The sequence below is a fragment of the Cygnus atratus genome, chromosome 2, assembly GCF_013377495.2.
Source record: "Cygnus atratus isolate AKBS03 ecotype Queensland, Australia chromosome 2, CAtr_DNAZoo_HiC_assembly, whole genome shotgun sequence".
NCBI lineage: Eukaryota > Metazoa > Chordata > Aves > Anseriformes > Anatidae > Cygnus > Cygnus atratus.
Genome location: NC_066363.1, coordinates 99054903 through 99073571, shown reverse-complemented (window position 1 = coordinate 99073571; position 18669 = coordinate 99054903). Strand labels below are relative to the sequence as shown.

At 43.5% G+C, this 18669-nt stretch overlaps 1 protein-coding gene across 3 annotated transcripts in view; it reads left to right on the top strand.

The window, feature by feature from the left end:
• Positions 1-999: 999 nt before the first annotated feature.
• Positions 1000-18669, top strand: part of ZNF407 (zinc finger protein 407) — a 337501-nt gene continuing 319831 nt past the window's right edge. Inside the window, exons 1-2 of one of the 3 annotated variants that reach the window (XM_035550564.2) lie at positions 1000-1089; positions 15180-15328. The gene's annotated coding sequence lies outside the window, so the exon portion shown is untranslated. Of the gene's footprint in view, positions 1090-1908; positions 2900-15179; positions 15329-18669 lie in introns of those variants that run through there. The other 2 variants (XM_050708975.1, XM_035550565.2) reach the window with 2 other exon arrangements.

The following is an 18669-nucleotide window of genomic DNA, read 5'->3' as shown; positions in this document are numbered from 1 at the left end:
TCAAACCATTCTTGGTCTTTACGCCCCAGCCCCTACACTGCTGTGTCACGCTGCTAACAGATTAGGCTATGACTAGGTGGCCAAAGGAAACTGTGAGTTGTTAGGCCAAATTAGTAAGCCTGACTATGTGTTACGTGCGCTGTATGGCTGGAAAACACCAGTGAAACTCCAAGCAGTGTCTTCTCTTCTTCTGACACACCCGCAACAGCTTTGAAGAATGCTAAATGGTGTTTAACTACAACATTAAGACCTACTTACAACTGGAAAGAAGCAACTGCCTTCCACTACAGATGTCTAGGCTCTTTAGGCCATACATCTTTTATTTTGGTATTATATGCATCGTGCGACTTCGTTTAAAAAAGGGGAGGAGGAATGGAATATCAAGTATTATGGAGAAATATCAAGTGTTTTAGCCCTATGGTTTCCTGCTTAAAACTGGGAAGAAGCAACTGCCTTCCACCACGGATGTCTAGGCTCTTTAGGCCATAATTTTGGTATTTTATAATTTAATAATTTTATTTTGGTATTATATGCATCCTGTGACCTAGTTTAAAAAAAAGGGGAGGGGGGGCGGAATATGAAGTATTATGGGGGTTTATTGTGAAGTATTGTGAAGCATTGTGAAGCGTTTTAGCACTATGGTTTCTTCACCAGGTCACAAAACCTAAGATGTTTTACAGATTGCTTCCCAAGACCTCTTTATTCAACCTTTCCAAACTGCACCCCCTGAAAAGAATTAAAAGCAGCGTGGCCAGTTCCTCGGAGACTTTTTAAAATGCACACCTTCTAACAGGCACCATGGCGCAAGGCGGCCACCCAGCACCCGTCCGAGCGGGCGGCAAAGGGGCACAAAATGGCGGTGGCGGGAGCGGCGGCGCCCCCTCCCCCTCCCCGCGCGGCGTCCGTTGGGCGCGGCCGTTGGGCGCAGCCCCTCGCGCCCGCCGCGCCACGCGACGCCCCTCGCGCCGCGTCACGTGAGCGGGGCCTCTCCCCCTCCCTCCCTGCGGCGTGACGCAAGGCGGCGAATCTACGGCGCGCCACTGGTGACCAAGCTCGTCACACGCGGAGGCGGACGGCTCCCCCCCGCCGGTAAGCGCGCCCGGCCGGCACGCGGCTGCCTCGTCCCCCCCGCCCGGCGGCCCGGCCCCGGAGGCAGCCCCGGGACGCGCGGGGCGGCGGGGCGGCGGTTGGGCCGCGCGCGGCCCGGCGCCTTCCCCCGGGCTTTTTGGGCCTCTGCGCTGCCGTCGTTTTTTTGGGCGCGGTGGGCGGGCGGCCAGCGCCGCTCGGCGGAGCCAATCGCGTCGCGCGGCCCTCCCCCGCTGCTCGCCGATTGGCCGCGGCGCGGAGGGCGGGGCGAGCGTCCCGCGCGCCCATTGGCCGCCGGGGCTTGGGCTCTTCCTTGGCGCTGCGGCCGCGGGCGGGGGGAGCGGCGCCGAGAGCCCCCAGCGGGGTGCGCACCCCCCCCCCAGCTCTGTGGTGCGCATGCGCCTGGGAGGGTGGGGGAGAATTGAGGGAGAGGGAAGGGGGCGCTGACGTCATCGGCGGGCGCCCTGCGGCGCGCGGCGGCGGTTACCGGCCCGCGGCCCCCAACCGCCGCGCGGCGGCCGTTAGGCGTGCGCGTGCCCGCCGGCGGGGCGGGGCGCGGCTCTGCGCAGGCGCGGCGGCGCCTCCCGTGAGGGCAGGGGGCCCCGGGAGGGTTTTTTGGCGCTAAAAAGTGGCTTTTTAGCGGCGTTTGCCCCCCTCGTTCCGCTACAGACCCCCAACACGTCGGTCCCTGGGGCGCGGCCGCCTCCCGCGGGCGTAGGCGGGTGTTTGTGGTCTGCAGGGCGGCGGAGGCCTTGCAGGGGTTGGGCCGAGGCGAGGGGGTTTGTACAAGTCCCCTGGGGGTTTGTACAAGTCCCCTGTACAAGGCCCCTGGGGATTCCTGAGTGCCTTTCCTAAAGGGTTCTCATCTCCGGGTGAAAAGCTGCATCGGTCGCCAAGTCAGAGCTGGCGTGCAGGTGGCCGTCGAGGGATAGGTTGTGGCTGTGGTTAATTTGATATGGGGTGATAGGCTTCTTGTTGCTCCTTTGGATAACTTGTATGGCCTGAGAACCCCAGTGCTCATCCTCCTTAATTAACTCTACAATCTGAAAAATGGTGTGCACATTTAATTTGTGATCCCTGGGCTGTATCTATTGGTGATCTCAGAGTTCATAGAATCATTAAGGTTGGAAGAGACCTCTAAGATCATCAGGTCCAACCATCACCCTACCACCACCGTCACCCACTAAACCATGTCCCTAAGCACCAGGCCCAACCTTTCCTTGAGCACCCCCAGGGATGGTGACCCCACCGCTTCCCTGTGTAACCCGTTCCAATGCCTAACCACTCTTTTGAGAAGATAAAAAGAGGGAAGGCTTTCTATAGTTACTGTTTTAATTCTTGACTGCTCGTTCCCTCCTCTTTTTTTATAGTTACCTTGATGTAGATTAGCAAGGCCTTGAGTTTTTCATGTGTTTGTGTTCATCTGCACCATACTGAGCATGATGTGACACCTAGGGAGTAATAAAAAACAGGAATCCAAAACTGAAAGGGTAGTCATGGTGGCAGTGATTTGCTGATGGTGCAAAACAATAACAGACAAACATATAATTTAAACAACAGATGTAATTTGCTGTGATTCTTACCGTACTAATCTAAAGGTGTAGCCTGTGAAGACTATAAATTGTCTTTTTCCAGTCCTATATCAGAACTTGACTAATCGAGATGTTTGCAGGAGGCTGGAGCTTTGGATGCCGGGATCTATATTTTTCCCAGGTCACACCTCTTCATGAAAGATGAAGACAATTACAGGCTTCAGTTTGGTCTCTCCTGCAATCTCTTTGAGTATTCACAGCAAGTTACATTCATCACAGAGGTAACATTACAGTCGTTCCACCCTTATTTCATAAATTATTTCAACACAGACATATAATCAGATTGTAGCTTTTATATATAAAATATGGAGCCTGGCAGTAATTGAATAATCCATACATTTAAAAAAAAAAAAAGTCAAATGCACTGACGTGACAGCCTGATGATGGACTGTGACTTTTTCTGTATGTTCAAACATGTCAGTTTTATTAGCATTTTGGGTAATGTAATTCAAACGACCTGAGTTAAAAACATCGAGCTAATCCTTTAATATCATTCTTCTGTAGGAAATACTGTATATTAATGGCATCAATAATTTCTAATTTATTTGCATGGAAGTTTTCAGTTTTAAAAGTTTCCTAAAGCCTAAGCTCTTTTGTGGAAAAATACTTGGAGACATAATGTGTGCGAAACAGATTTCAGTCACAATGCTCCATTAAAACATTCTGTGATGAAGAGCAGCTTTTTTGCATTAGTGCGTACACCATTAGAAAAAAAAACCAACCATAACTGCTTTGCCTAGTTGTTTTTTGATCTTTTTAAATATCAACAGACTTGTGTTTTTGTGCATGAGATGAAACGTATGGACGAACTGGTATATGAAATGTGGTTGAACTGGAATTGTTGAGTGGCTGCTGCGTTTGGATTTCCTAACGTGGCTTAGAACGTAAATGTTCTCATCCTTGGGGAAACAAAAAGGTTGCATAGGATGATCCATCACTCAAATAAAAACGTTGGTTAAAGATACGTCTGGCCTAGTCGTTCATTCCAGTGAATGCCGCATCATTATGGTGCGTGTTAAAATTACTGCATTCACTTTTTAGGTTGCTCCTACTGGAGTATAGGTTATTCTTTTGTGATGAGCACAGCACCAAAAACGGAGAGGGAGACATGATGACCTGATTCTACAAACTGTAGTGGCTGCAGTTCTTCCAGTGCCGTGTGTGTATGTATATATATATATATTTAACGTTAGTAAGAGCAGCTGTTCACGTGTCCACAAAACTAGCTATGAGCCATAGGAATCTCTCGTCTGTGCCTTGTATTATCTAAGGAGTTAAACCGACGTGGTACTTTCACTTCGGGCGAGTTAGTGATCAGCAGCCAGCCAGTTTTTCTACCCCCTGAAGGTTTTGTTTTGCATCAGCCTTGGTGGCTCTGGAGCAGCCCAGTACTGCGCTGTATAAGGTGCAGTTGCACCCAGCGCCACGCCAGCAGCATAGACTTGGAAGTCCAGCTCCCAAAAATGGTGTGAAATGAGCAGAACAAAGGATGACCATTCGTAGTGAACACACAAACGCATAGGAACTGAACGGCACACCTCACAAGCTGCATTCAGTGTTAATTAAAGGTGCGGGATTAACCCTGGATGTCTTTGAGAGAGTGAATTAGGAGTAGGGCTGCACGGGAGGCGGCCTCGTAAAGCTCTGCCACAAAAGTGACCCGGGAGGTTCTGTGACCAAGGAGGAAACAGGACCCAAGGGCAGATTTACAAGGTTTTTGCTGAAGTTTAGTCATGATCATGAGACCCCTTCTCTGTTAGGGAAATGAGAGGGAGATTGCCCCCCCTCCAAAATTTGCATCAAAACGCCATGCAAATGCATCCAACCTTATGATTACACCCTGCAAATCACCTCCCTCATTCCCACGCACAGCGGGGCTTCCCGGCACAGGCCAGGTGCGCCCTTCAGTCCTGTTTGGTCTCCTTGAGACCTTGCTCTTCTCTCAGGTTTTCTTGAGCCAGGACTTTGGGTGCTGTGTCACGCAGTCACTCTGTCGCTCCCAGTACATCCCCAGCAGTGCTCGGGCCGGTGCTGAGCGCTCTGGGCAGAGCCGAAGCGCTGGGTGCCTGGCCTCCGTGCGGAGCAGTGAGCTGCCGGCTAGCGCCTCCCTCTCACCTCGGGCGTGCTGCCTGGCCCAGGGTGTCGGATTAACGGGACACCTTTCCGGTAACGCCACAGTGGTTTGATCTCTGGTCTGTTGCCTTTGCACTGAACAGCACTACAAAGAAGTTTATAAAAGTTTAAAGGAAAAATACCTGTGACTATTTTTCTTCTAAACTAGGTATTTGTTTATTTTTTATTTTTGTCATATTGGTCTGTGCTAAAACAAAAGTTCAATAGATTTGTTAACGTGTATGTATAAAACCAGTGAAGAAGCAAAAAATATAAAAATGTTGTCCTTGCAATTTCTAGAGAAACTCCAAAAGAGTATTTTGCTTTACAGAAAGAGAATTACAGCAAGAGCTAGCGAACCTATGCGCTCCTTCACAAAGAGATAACCCTAGCACCATTTAGAAACAGGCAGTGGTGATGTTCCAAAAGTGAAGTGCTTGTTTGTAAGGCTCAGGACTGCCTTCCAGTGCTGCATTAACAGAGCTGTTAATTGCCAACTTATTTTTGTTGTCCTACCTCAGGGTGACCACTTCCTGGGTTATGTTTAACTGGGCTGGGAGGTTCCAAATGCTCTTGGTTTTCTTCAGTCCTTAGCAGTACAAGCAGAAATTTTAATTACCTATGCCTTTTGAAGTCTAAAAATTGTAGAATGTTTTGGGAATTTAAAGCCCATCCAGTTCCACCTCCCTGCCACGGGCAGGGGACACCTCCCACCAGACCAGGTTGGCCAAGGCCCATCCAGCCTGGCCTTGAACACCTCCAGGGATGGGGCATCCACAGCTTCTCTGGGCAGCCTGTGCCAGTGCCTCACCACCCTCATAATAAAGAACTTCTTCCTAATATCTAGTCTAAACATACCCTCTTCTGGTTTAAAGCCATTCCCCCTTGTCCTATCCCTACACCCCCTGACACAGAGTCCCTCCCCAGCTGTCCTGTAGGTACAGGAAGGCCGCTATAAGGCCTGCCTGGAGCCTTCTCCTCTCCAGGCTGAACAGCCCCAGCTCCCTCAGCCTGTCTTCACAGGAGAAGAGACTTAAGTTATGTGTGCGTGGCACATGTAATAGACATGGAGGAAGTATGCAGAGCTGTTAAGGTGTGCAGTATTTCGGTGTCTAGATCCAGGTGTATACACCTCTGTAGATTACTACATCATTTTGCTACAAACATGCTTATAGATGCTTTCCTGTATGGTATTTCTTTGTTTCATTGTAGTTAAAAAGAAACTTTCTTGCTGTGCTCAGCCAAGTTTTTGGCATCTCAAAAGTCTCTCTCAAAGTACAGGTACAAAGATGTATGAATGTTAAAATTAATTTCAATTATCTAACCCACTCTACGATTCTTCAAAGAGTAACACAAAGTCGTGAATTTATATGTAAGTAATTGTTTCATGTGATTTTTTTTTGTTTGTTTGTTTGGGAATCTGTACAGTAATGTGTGATAAAAACTTTGTGGGAAACATTTAAGCAAGAAGGTTGAAAGCATGGAGGTCTTCAGAAGAACTCTGATTAAAACAAAGAAGGGAACAGTTTGCGTACTGTTTGGATTGCCTTAAAAGCTCCTGCGTGGCTGTCTACTTTTACTATACCAGACAGGTTTCTACGTTTGGGCCTTCTCTGGAAGCCTGCTCGTTTCCATTCTGTGCAGGTTAGTGATGGGGCTTGTTTGCTTTTGGTAAGTTAGCAGAAGATGTTTGGTGAAACACGAGGTACTCCACCCGGAGCTGGCTTTAAGGTGTGCCGTAGCAGGAGGACGCTCGCTGCACCGTCCTGTAAGGATGGTGCCTAACACGCTGGCACCACCCTGGCACCACCCGCTTCTCTTCTGTGCCTGAGGAAAAGCATGAGCAGGGTGAGCTAGCTGGTCCTGCTCCAGCGAGGAGGCATCGCAGTCGCTGCTCACGTGCTGCCTGGCGCCTCAGCTCCCCCCGGGCACGCTGGGTGCTTCCAGCACATTGGCAGTAACATCTGCGTGCTTCAGCCGAGTAACTCGCACCCTGCCGGCTTTACTGCTTGCGCTCTGCACCTGCACAGCGAGTCCTACGTGCCTTGCAAGCCTCAGATTTACTGGTGCCGGTGCACAGCACGTGCTGCGCGCAGTAAGCTCAGCGCTTCTGGAAGTACTGACTTCGGTGTGGTGCACAGCGTACGCGTGCATCAATCTCCCTGGGAAGCACGGCGTGGAAATGCAACGCTTCCGCAGTTTGCAGTCCCTTGGCCTGCTAATAAGGAGAAAGGAATGAATGCCTGTTGCATGCTTCCCCTCCATTGGGTGTTTAAGTGAAGGAGTGTGTTACATTTCAGTTGGATTGTTCCGAGTACTCGGGAAAAGGATAGCCAACTCCTAGAAATTCAATAAAGGAAAAAAAATTGCTCACTCCTAGCTCCTTGCTGCGTAGCACGCCTTCTGCAGGGATGTGTTGACGTTGGGTTTGGGACGGTGGATATGCGGGAAGGACAGCACTGATCCTTGTGTTTTGTTTCGTTAGGTTTGTTACATCTGTCTTCACTGCCAGCTTTCAATGCCAGCAGAGTAAAAGGCTCTTCCTTTTCATGTTCCCCACGTGAGGCAAATTTGGATATATCTTACTCTTTACAGGGAAGGGGGTTCTCACCTTATGTCATTTAAATTATTAATAGGATATACGTGTCTGAAAAGTCAAAAGGGAACAATGAAAAATCTAAAAGCATCCATAAGCTGCAGCTTTTTTGTTTGTTTGGCAGCAGCAGAATAAAGTGAACTGAATACTCAAAATTACTAGTTCAGCATATGTATCCTTTATTAGGCACAACCTGATTGCTGTAAATCAAAGCTATTTTTTTTTTTTAGATTGGATCCAGTGGTAGCGTAATATCTAAGTTCAAAGATACACTCCGTAGAAATGTTTTATGGATGTTTTCTTCAAAATTTGCCTGCTTATTTTCTATTGTTTTCAGTTTTCTTGGTATAACAATGGAATGATTTGAATTGCGTTTGTTTTTTTTTTCTCCCTGTTGTTCAAATTTTCACTTTAAATTATTTACAAGTCTGAGACTTGGAGATGAGAGCCTAATGAATGCTTTTAAAAATAAAACCTTCTTCTTTAAGCGTGTTATGCTTCATGTTTTGAATTTATAACACAAGCCTTAATGAATAGTTTCCTAGTTACTCTCATCTTAGAATTTATGAGCTGTCCTATTTACAAGTTTTACCTATTCAATGGGAAGATAATTCCTGTTTATCTTAAATGAAAAGAACTCTTCTTGTTAACAAGCTTAAACCGCTAATTAGGGGTAATATAGCGATAAATACCATGTCAAACCCTTTAACAATGAGAAGATGCAATATTTAGTATTTGGGCCTTTTTCTGCTGCGTTCTGTGTAAGAACGGAGTGCTGTGGGTGGTTTTTTTTGATATCTCATTTGAGTACCAGGTTATTACAAAGTATTTTAGGGAAGAACAGTGGCCTGTAGGTCCTTTCCTTGCAGGAGGCAGCTTCAGTTATGTCCCATGTTCAGGATGTTGGTGCCCACACACTGTAATGTTGGTCGCTGTTGGCAAGGCTTCAGAAAAACAGCAGAAGTATGGAAGAGCCCTGATGACTTAACGTATATGTGCGTGTGATGTGTTGTTAATGGTTAAGCTAGTCTGCTCAAGAAAACAGTAGGACTAGCAGTAGTTGCTTTGTTTTGAGTGTACATTAATGTAATTTAATCAGGAAGGAAAGAAAACCTGGGACTAGAATTTGATGTCATTTACCTGAATATAAATCGGAGTATCTCCATTTAGTTTAACAGAATTTTTTCAATTTGCGTCAAAATGATCAAAATCAGAACCTGACACAAGCCCTCCGTCTCATAATTTGTGCATATAAAAACAAAGAAATAAAATTGTACTTTTTTATTGGTCTAAATATTAACCAAAAACCCCAGAGCTCAGTTTTAGAGCAGAAGTTTTGTAATAGAGTGTTGTTCCTTGCCGGTACCAGGAGCTTCGCAGGGATATGCCATAAGAAAAAACGTCTTTTTTGTTGTTGTTGCTTGTGATTAGACTTCAGTTGTCAAAGCTTCAGACTCCTGAGTTTGAGAGCCATTCTAAATCTAGGTAGCTTGAAACCTCTTGACAACTATTTTCATGGACTTTGTGTGTGTCTCTGATGATACCTGCAGAGGGTTGTGTGTAGGCTTTGTTCCCTGTCTGATTTTCTTGTTGTCACCCAGGGAGTTTGCAATAGGGATGGCAAAATGAGGAAGGGGGAGAGGAAGAGACTGAAGAGCAGGGTGCGTAGGTCTGACTTTGGAGGTATCCCTTCTGCAGCTCCGCAGCAGACGTCTGATAGGATGAAAGAAGCTCCTTGTCTTGCAACCCAGGAATCCCCCTTGGGCACAAGATTATTAGGTATGATAGACAGTTGGTTGGAGAGGCCAAGAAAACACCTGAGAATGCATTTTGCCAGCTCTGTTCAGGCTACTCAATTTCCATTTCCGTGTGAAAAACATGCTGAGCTTTGCAGGTGGAGGCTGACTTGGAGGGATGCCTTCTCTTTTTTCCTTATTACCTTCGTTATGATTTTAGATGTTGCTGGTATCGGCACAGTGTATTCTGAGGTACAGCATTGAACAGAGACTTTTTTGGTCAGAGAATGGGGAATTTTCTATTTTGTATGTTAAGGGTGTATGCCCTGTGCCAAGGGGTACCCTACTGGGGAAATTGCGTAGAAGGTATGCAAGTAGAGGTAGTACCTTACACCAACTGCTACAGATGGAGAGAGGTAGGCAAGCTTTCAGGCACACGAGCCTTTCTTTAAACCTGCTATTGATGCCAAGATAATTAAAAATATACTTGAAATAATAATAATAAAAAAGTTAATCTCTGAAATTTATGTTTAAATGTTGTATGGAAGTGCAGATATGTAAGGAGTGTGTCTGTGTGTGGAGTCAATGTATTTATACATTTGTTATAAGTTCTCAAAGGTCATTAGACTTGTAATTACAGAGCTTTGACTAACGTCTGATCTAACTGACAGTGCTGAGAAAATTTCAGTTCATGTAGCCATAGTTTCACCCTGATTTAGTTTTTTAAATTAATTTTCATCCTTGTAAGTTATATTTCAAAAGTTGATTTTATCTGTTTTGGGAGAGGAGAAATACGCCACGTAAGTATTTAAATTTTATTTGAATAAACCACCTAGAAAGCACAGAAAGAAAGAATGGTATTCTCCCTGAAGTAAGATTGCAGTAGGGATTTTGATTTATAAAAGAAGATGTTCAGAGTGCTGGAATTGTCTAAACCATCAGAACTGCCATGCATAAATAATTACATAATTTCACACTTTCCAGTGAAGTCAGACCCTGATTAAGAAGCTGACAGCCTGAGAGAGTCCGCTCTTTGACAGTGATGTCTGTATTCCCTAAATTTGTAGAGACTGAATCCAGGAAAACAGACTGAGATTTAAACCATTTACTTTGAACAAGAACCCTCAATGACAAATGTTTTCTCTTAAAAAAAAGTTTTCATGCTTTAAATGCATAGACATTTCAGCTTCTCCACTTTCAGCTAGCATAGATTTTGCTGATACCAGGTCTTCTCACCGTCTTGGTCCTCACCGTCTTTCAGTATGTTTGATATTCATATTTCTTTTTTATTCCTTCTTCCGTGCTGTGCTTTTTTTCTTCCTTTTCTTAAACAAATAGCTGATATGGTAATACGAACTCTAATAGGAAAAAGGCATTGTTTAACTCAGTTGGGGTACTACTAATCCAGTCACCAAATGTAACCATAACACAGCATGCATTTTAATTATTAAATATAATGGAAACTTTGCATTTTAAATCTAGAGCTATAAACCACTTTTCTGAAAACGCACACTTCAGCACTACCATTTTAGATTGTAGTGAGTTACAGGGCCGTATCCTTTGATCAGTTGTTAGAAGTTCAAGATTAGTAGCATTCAGTGCTTGTGTTAATTTTGAGAATACATGTAGAAGTCACTGAAGGTCAAACTGCTCAGTCCCGTTTATTTGTAACAATTTAGTCAGCTGGATAAAGCAATGTAAAAATGTATACATAATGCAGTCATGCCAGTCATTCCAAATAAGGGTAATTTAAAGGCATTTTCAAGACTAATACTCCCCCAAATTCCAGTGCTTCGTAAAGTGTGCTTTATTACTAAATGGTATATTGTTGAGGTCTTTGTTTTAGATATTTGTTTAGATATTTATTTGTTTAGATAGTTCTACAGAGTGCTCCTAATGCACTTTCAATGTCTTTCTACTAAAAACAGCTGAAGGGTAGAGCAACTACAATGTGTTTGCTCATATTTGGTCAATACCTTTTTTGTAATGAATACATTTTTTCTATAAATTCTAAGAATAAATAAATATAATGAATTCTAAAAGAAATACTCTTCGTGTCTAAATGCTTTTTAACATAAAAAATAAATATACTCATAGAGAGAATGTGAAGGTTTTTAGTGAATCATCATGAAAACTTAATAACCTGTGCATGAGATGTGCACACTTGGAGCTCTGCTCTGGTTTCAGAAGCAGGGGGCATGTCATTATCGAGCAGCTCCATTTGGCTTGGAGGAGGCTTTGGTTAGGTGCTTCCTTCATGATGCCAGGATGTTTCTGTCAGCCGGCATGGTACAAGTGCAGGACCAAGGCATTCCTGATGCGTGAAAGGTAAAGAGTGTGGTAGAAGCTCCGCGGAGTCAATGCCATCTTCTTTTTGCCCAGGTTGCTTGACCCAGCAGCTCGGCTTTCCTAGGTTCAGGACTCGTGCTCACTCTCTTGCTGTCTTTTCTCCTCACTGGAGGAGGCTGTCCCATGTGAGTTCATTTGTTGTTGTTGTTGTTTTTGTTTGTTTTTCTTTTTCTCTCCTCCCTATGTATTTTATTCAAGTACTTAACTCAGCATTGCAGATCACACTTGTGATCCAGACGTTTTAAAGCTTGGTGTTGAGCAGTTCAGTTGGTTGTGCCTGACATCCCTGGTGTGGACACAGTCTTAAATAATTTTGGACTGTTGAATTTTGGAAATCAAGTGCAGATTTTTGTTCTGTAGAACAACTCTAACCCTTGGAACATCCATGCTGTCTGGTTCGACCTTCCTTTTTCCATCATCTTTTTCCTTTTGGTCATCTGTCGTAAATTTCATAAACTGGTAACTGATTTTACACTCCATGCCTTTGCTGTTGATTCTGTGGGTTTGTTTTTTTTTCAAGGATACGTTTGTCATGGCCCAGCAACTTTCTGAGTCTTTCTTCTGCTCCTCGCTATTCATCTATATTACAAATGAAATTATAGCATTGAAGCAATTATGGTATCGGTGTCTGGTAGATCCTTAACATTCTTACTTTGTAGTTCTTTCTTCTTATGCATCTTTGCTGAGTGTGTGGCGGGGGTGTGTGTAGGTAGTAGTATCTTTCTCCCTGTGAGAACCGAGGCAGGGCTGTGCTCCCTGGCAAAATGACAACCCTGAGAGCTGAGGTACAGCTTGTTTTTGTGCTTTGTGCTGTGCTCCAGGCTGAAAATAAGATACTGGTAGTTGGAAATGGTCTAGGTTGCAGCATAAACCTTAAGGCCATGGTTGTTTGTCTCATGTTGACTTACTTTGTGCTTCGTTTTGGAATCGACCTGCTTATGTATAAGTTGTTTTCTGTATTTATAGATGTATTTCTATATTAAATAAACCCTTGTTTATACCCTTTAGCCCTTCAGCTCGCATGAACTTCTGACGCTTTCTGGCAGCCTCCGTGTTCCTCCTGTTCCTGGGCAGAGGTGCACCGAGGGTCCCTGCTTCACCTCCCCGGGGTGATGCCTGGCTCCTCAACCCTCTGAGGGAACCCAGAGCCATCCTTTGCCCATTCCTCCAGGGCAGTTTCACTGCTGGAGGTGTGCAGGCCACCAGGGAGGCCGTGTGGCCCTCACCCAGGCGTCTGGGCGGCTAGGCCGTCAAGTTTCCCGTCTGGTTGCTTTTCTACCCTTCTGGCCCTCTCCTGTCTTCCTCCGTATTTATTTTGTAAAAAAATTGTGAAAGCGTGCCGACTCTAAGTATGAAGTGAATTTTTACAGCCCGACCGTAAATTCCAAAATCTGGGGGGTTTATAATGGAAACGCTTAGAGGGGGAGAGGGGAGGGCGTGCTATAATACATATGTAACCTTTTTTCCCTCTCTTTAGTGAATAGACCGTTTAAACTAAATTAAGTAAAGGATATAAATTCTGTTGTTTCAGTTTTTAATATTTCATGGCTGATTTTATAGATAAAAATTACATTTAACAGTAAATATGAAGAAGAATTTATACAGCCTGTTCTAGTTTGATATGGAACAGCAAATCCCATTTCTCTGTAGCTGTAAAGAAAATTCATTATAATGTCTTTGGTTGTAAGAGATGGCTTCATTGTGATTAGTTACACTGATAATAAAACAACCTTTTTACAAATGGCACAAGATACATGGGATTTCATGTGTCTGCCTTTTAACAGCATTGAATTTGTGCATTTGCTACCTTTATTCTGTAGTCCTTTTTCTTTTATAATTGGGCACTTTAGAAATCTGAAAGTTATTGAAAATTGTCTAATATAACATAATATTTTGTTCCTAACTGTTGAGTTTTCTAAATAAAAACACTAATTATGAAAAAATGTTTTTATGTCGCTTTGTTGCATTGTAAATAACAAAGATGGGAGATAAAATAATGAAATCTGGTTACCTGGCATTACTTTCTGAATCCTTTTTAAGCATCTAAAGGAATATCTTGACTTTCAAATGCCCTATTCCCAGTGACTTCAGCTGGATTTAGAAGTTTGTGGGTATTCTCGGTATTTCAAACAGATAGTGTGGCACTAGGATGTCTACTAAGCAGCTGACAGTCCAAGTGTAGGCTTTTTGGGGGTGGATTTTGTGATGAATTTGTAGCCATTGAAGGAATATTTACTTATTTTTCCTCTGTGCGTGCCTCTAAGAACTCGTAGATTTCCTTAGCACAATAATGCAAAATGGGTTCGATGAAAAAAGTATAAAGGTTGTTTTAATTAGAACCTTTGCATATTTATATTGCTGCGATTTGTCCTGCTGTTACAGAGGTTTAACAAGTAAAACCTTCTGTATCACTTACTTTATAGAAATAATATCATATATTAGAGTCCTGAAAAATGGTGCGTGTGCTACAAAGTGATATTTTTATTTGTAAAATAGAATTACAGGGCAACTGTTGGAAATGAATTCCTTTCCTGCTTCACCTAAAAAGTGAAAGGATATGCGGCTTTAGAGTGGGGAATGCTGCAGAGCTGACAAAACAGAAGTTGTATTTGATTATCAAATATTTATGGAATTTACCGGAAAGTGAAAATCTGAATCATGGTGCTTGGGAGAAATAGGATGTAATGCTTGAGTGTTCTAGAAAAGACGAAATGGAACAGAACGCTTAATAGAAGGTTTCACTTAAAAAGAGATAAGCAATATTTTTGCTCTTCTTTTCTGTAAGCTTTAATTTTAGACTGTTACCTCTTTTTACATTGATTATTACAGCTAGGAAAAGAACTCCTGTAGCACTTGTTAAAAGCGTTGTCACAAAATGAATACCAGGAAAATGGCTATTGATGACTGAAACATGGGGCTAAATATTCTTTTTACCACTTGAGAGCAAAACAGACTGTGCCTGTACTCTTTGCTAGAGGAAGCAGCCTGTCTGGCTTGCAGCCTGCTTTCTGTGCCCGTATTGCTCCGTCGGAGAAATTAACTCTGTCTGTAATTTGGGCTGGTGTAGCTCCACTGCTTAGTAAGCTTGGAGTGTGGAGCCAACATGCTGCCCTGTCTACAGTGCGGAAAAACTGACTTTGTGTCCTGGCTGCGCTCTGCTGTTATAAATCATCATGCAGGTAGCCCATAAGGGTGAGCTTGTGGTCCTCCGGATCCTCGTGCAGTCTGAACTGAGTGATAGCCTACTTAGTAATATGTCAATTTTTTCTCTAAGGAAACGCTGGGACAGCTGTAATTTCTTATTCTAGCTTGGTCTCCGTGAGCGTGCCCATTGTCGCCACAGAATATGTTTTCTTTGTTCATTAAAACCTATTGATCTCAGGAAAGTTTGTAAGATTGATTTTAACTCAGTGCTTTTCAGGGAATTAGTAGTATTTTTAGCAATAACACTCTCCTAATGCATTCCCAAGAGAGAGTGATGAATAGAGGAAATACAAAGGCAACTTACACAAGTTGCAGTCCCCAAGGTCTCCTCTCATGGGGAAGAATGATGTGTCTCTGCTGGCGTGCAATGCGTGGAGCCTCGTCTGGAAAAGGTCCCCCACGCTGTTGTGCTTGTTCGGACTGCTTGCCCAAAAGGGATGTGGGGAGGGGGAGGCGATGGCTGCGGTCACTGAACTCACCGGTACCTGTTTTTCCTCCCCGCAGAGAAGGAGCACTACAGATGGTACCCTGAGCGCTGCAGCTTTAGGTGGTGCTGCTGCCTCTAGACCTGGGCAGAGGAGAACACTGCTTACCCTGGACTCCGCTTCTGATGTTTCTCAGTTACGTCTGATAGTTTGGGGTGCTGACTGGAGGTACGATTTTGTGATAAACTGAAGGAGACACACTGCAGTCCTGGGTAGCTGTTACGTAATATCCCTTAAAATAGCAAGATTTTTCACTAGATATCCACGTAATAGAAAACTAATGAGCAAGGTGCAGCTGTTTGATGTAACAGAATGAAGCTGCACAATTTTGGTAGATACCAAGGAAGTGGTCTGGTCTCCAGTGCGACTGTACTGTATATACTATTTCTAGAGGAAGGAGGAATGAAAATTTTCATTGCCAGTCAGTTCTTCTTTGGGAATGCACTTGAGCACGTGTCTAACTTCAAACCTCAGAGGAATCATTCCAAAACTATCCCCATGCTTAAGTATATTGCTAATTTTGGAAGATAACTAAATTTCAGGGACTGATTTGGGTGGGCATAGAATTTGTTGCATTGACACAAGTAGACATGGGGGAAAGTGGTACTATTGATAAGGAGTGGCATTTAAAACCTTCATGGTATTTGTTCCAAAAGTATCAGTGATGTGAATTCTTCGTACAAAGGGGTAATTGGGGGCTTATAGGTGATGGTGGTGTCAGCGAGGGGCTGTCCCTACTCCTCTTGAATTCCTTCCCATCCCCCTGGTAGCTGGTTTCTCTGCACGGCTGCGGTGCAAGGTGGATGTTGCTCTCACATCTCCTGGCCCCGCTCTCCTGGGTGCACAGAGCGCTTCGCTGCAGCACTGCTTCTGCCTCCGTCGCCTTCTCTCTCTGTCCGCTGACCAGGAGTCTGTTTTGCTGGTTGGCTTTCGGCTTCTCTTCTCTCCATGGCTGGAGGAAGGGCACCTTTTGTAGCTCCATGGTTAGCTGTGGCAGAGGGCTTGGGGATGGGGAAGGGAAGAGGCTCCATATTGTGCCGTAAGAGTAGCTCATGACTCGTCACAGGCACTGCAGCAGTCAGTACTGGTTTTTGTATCTTCTCATATTGCAAGTGCCACCGTAACATCTCTATGCCTCCCTCTGCTGTCTTGTATTTGCTTCCATCTGTTGGCACAGTCAGTGATGGAAATTAGAGTGAAATTCAATGGTAAACTCTTGAACTTTTCAGAGCGCAGAAGTACGTAGCTTTAAAAGGCGTTCAGTGACTTCAGCTGAAGCAGGGTTTGTTCTCTTGAAAGCAAATAACAGTTATTACAGAGGAAGCCAAGCTTCGCACAGCTATGGATGGTTTAAGTCTTGGTGACAGTCATCTAAGGTTATCGGGGAAAAAATCACCCTATCTGTTGCAGAGGAGCTGGCAGAACTATTGTGATTGCTTGCATGTATTATAAGAAACTGTTGAGGAAAAAGGGTGTAATTTGACATGCAGCCTTTCCACCGTGTGTTAGAGGTTTATCACCTGTGCAGCTGAGATCTGTGTACCGCTATCATATTTTTATACTAATTTCTAATGGTGGATATTACCTTCTCTTTGTTAGAGATACAGTCATACAAAGAAATGAAGCTGCTTCATATGCTTTGCTGAAGTGCACTGGCGGGCTAACGTACTGTGACAGGGATTAGGGACAGCATCTATAGCACAGAGCCCTTCTGAATACACCAAAATGAGAAACAGCCCCCCACTTCAACTGCTTCTCGGCCCCCTCCCCCTCTGCCTTATTTAAGCAACTGAGCTGGAAAATCAGAACTGAAAAGAAAGTCTGGGTTTCATATGTCTTACAGGATTGAGCTGGAATACTTTCAGTGTGCACACTTCTGTGTCGTTGTACAGAAAAATGGGCTTTGTCTTTGTGTAATAAGCTAATAGTTAAAATTGAGTGCCTCGCTGTGTATTAATACTGGTACTATGTTGATTTGATATGTGCATACGTGTAAATGTATATATTCTAATGAATATGTGTTTTAATTGATGCTAATGCCATCTGGCAGTTCTGTAGATACGCCTACCAAAGAGACACGTAACACGTTTCTCGTGGAACTGCTTTTCTCAGAGAAATGCAATTACTTCCTTGTGTGAAGTGGCCACCAGGTGTCATCAGAATGCTTTTATTTTTATTAATTTCTTGTTTTCTTTAGAAGTGTATGCACAATTTGTATTCTTCTCCGGAAACTTTCTTAACCTACTGCATGAGTAGTCCTAACTCCTACTGTTACCTGTTCAATGAAAAACTCATGGAGCCCTTTTCCTCTTATCATCAGCCTATTAAAGGATCTCAGCTGAAGACAGGAAGCACAGTAACACCAAGTGTGTGCATGTACACACAAATTATTATATGCATTCTTTGCCACAGTCATTTAAAAGAGGGGAAAAAATACATTAAGCCAAACCACGTGGACCTAATTTACCTTAGTAGAACTTAGAGTCATTAAAGAACAACAAGCAAGGCAATTAAAGTGATCAGTCAGAAGACACCACCATTTGAAACATGTTGGGTTTCCCTTTCTACCTTCCACCATCCTCCCTCCTTTTTATGCCTTTCATACAGTTCTGGTGTTTTAACTTCACATTGAAGGTGTTATTTATTTATTTAACTTAGTTCTGAATGGTTTGGCATACCTACATAAATTATGGATAAAATACATCCAAACTATCGTTGGGGTACCTTTAATTTGAAATGGTTTTGGTTAGGTTATTTTTTATATATACAGCGAGCTATTGCTCTGTGAGTATCTGGGTAATAAATTACTGAAAAACGCTCAATATTTTCATTTTTATTGTGTCAGTTTTTGTTGTTGTTATGTAAGAAATGAACATTCCAATGTGAAAAAAAATGCATATTTCTGTCTTTTTTTTTTTCTTTCTTCCTTGAAGTTTTTCCTACTTCCTACTTCCCTTCTGTATCCTGGTTCATCTTACTCAAAAACTGGGTTCTGGGCTGGCAGCGAGCTGGCTGCTTGTGTTGGGCTTTCCAGCTGTGCTGCTGCTGCTGCCCCTCAAGCAGTGTTAGCAGGCAAGTGCAGCCCAGCCTGCCATAATGGGGGACTCTTGGCTGCTTTTTGTATGACACAGTAGTTTAAAACAAGGGGCCAACAAAGCTATCTTCTCTTGTTTTGTTTTGTTTTGTTTTGTTTGTTTTATTTTATTTTATTTATTTTATTTTTTTTTGTTTTGTTTTCAAAAAGAAAGTTGGTGAAAATTTAGTAAATCTTGGCAAGTACCGGACACCAGAATAGCTATCTAGGAAATCTGTACTCCTTTTGTTTTAAAGGAGAACAGAGTCAGGGTTTTTAGGGTAAAAGTTCTAAGAGCCAGCTTGCAAGAAATAGCAATTTTACCTTACTTTTGACTTTTTCGCAAAAGTGCAGGAAAAAGTAAAACTTTTTTTTTTTTTTTTCAGCCAGCAACCTGATAGCGATAGTACATTTGTGCTTCTTCTGTCACATTTCA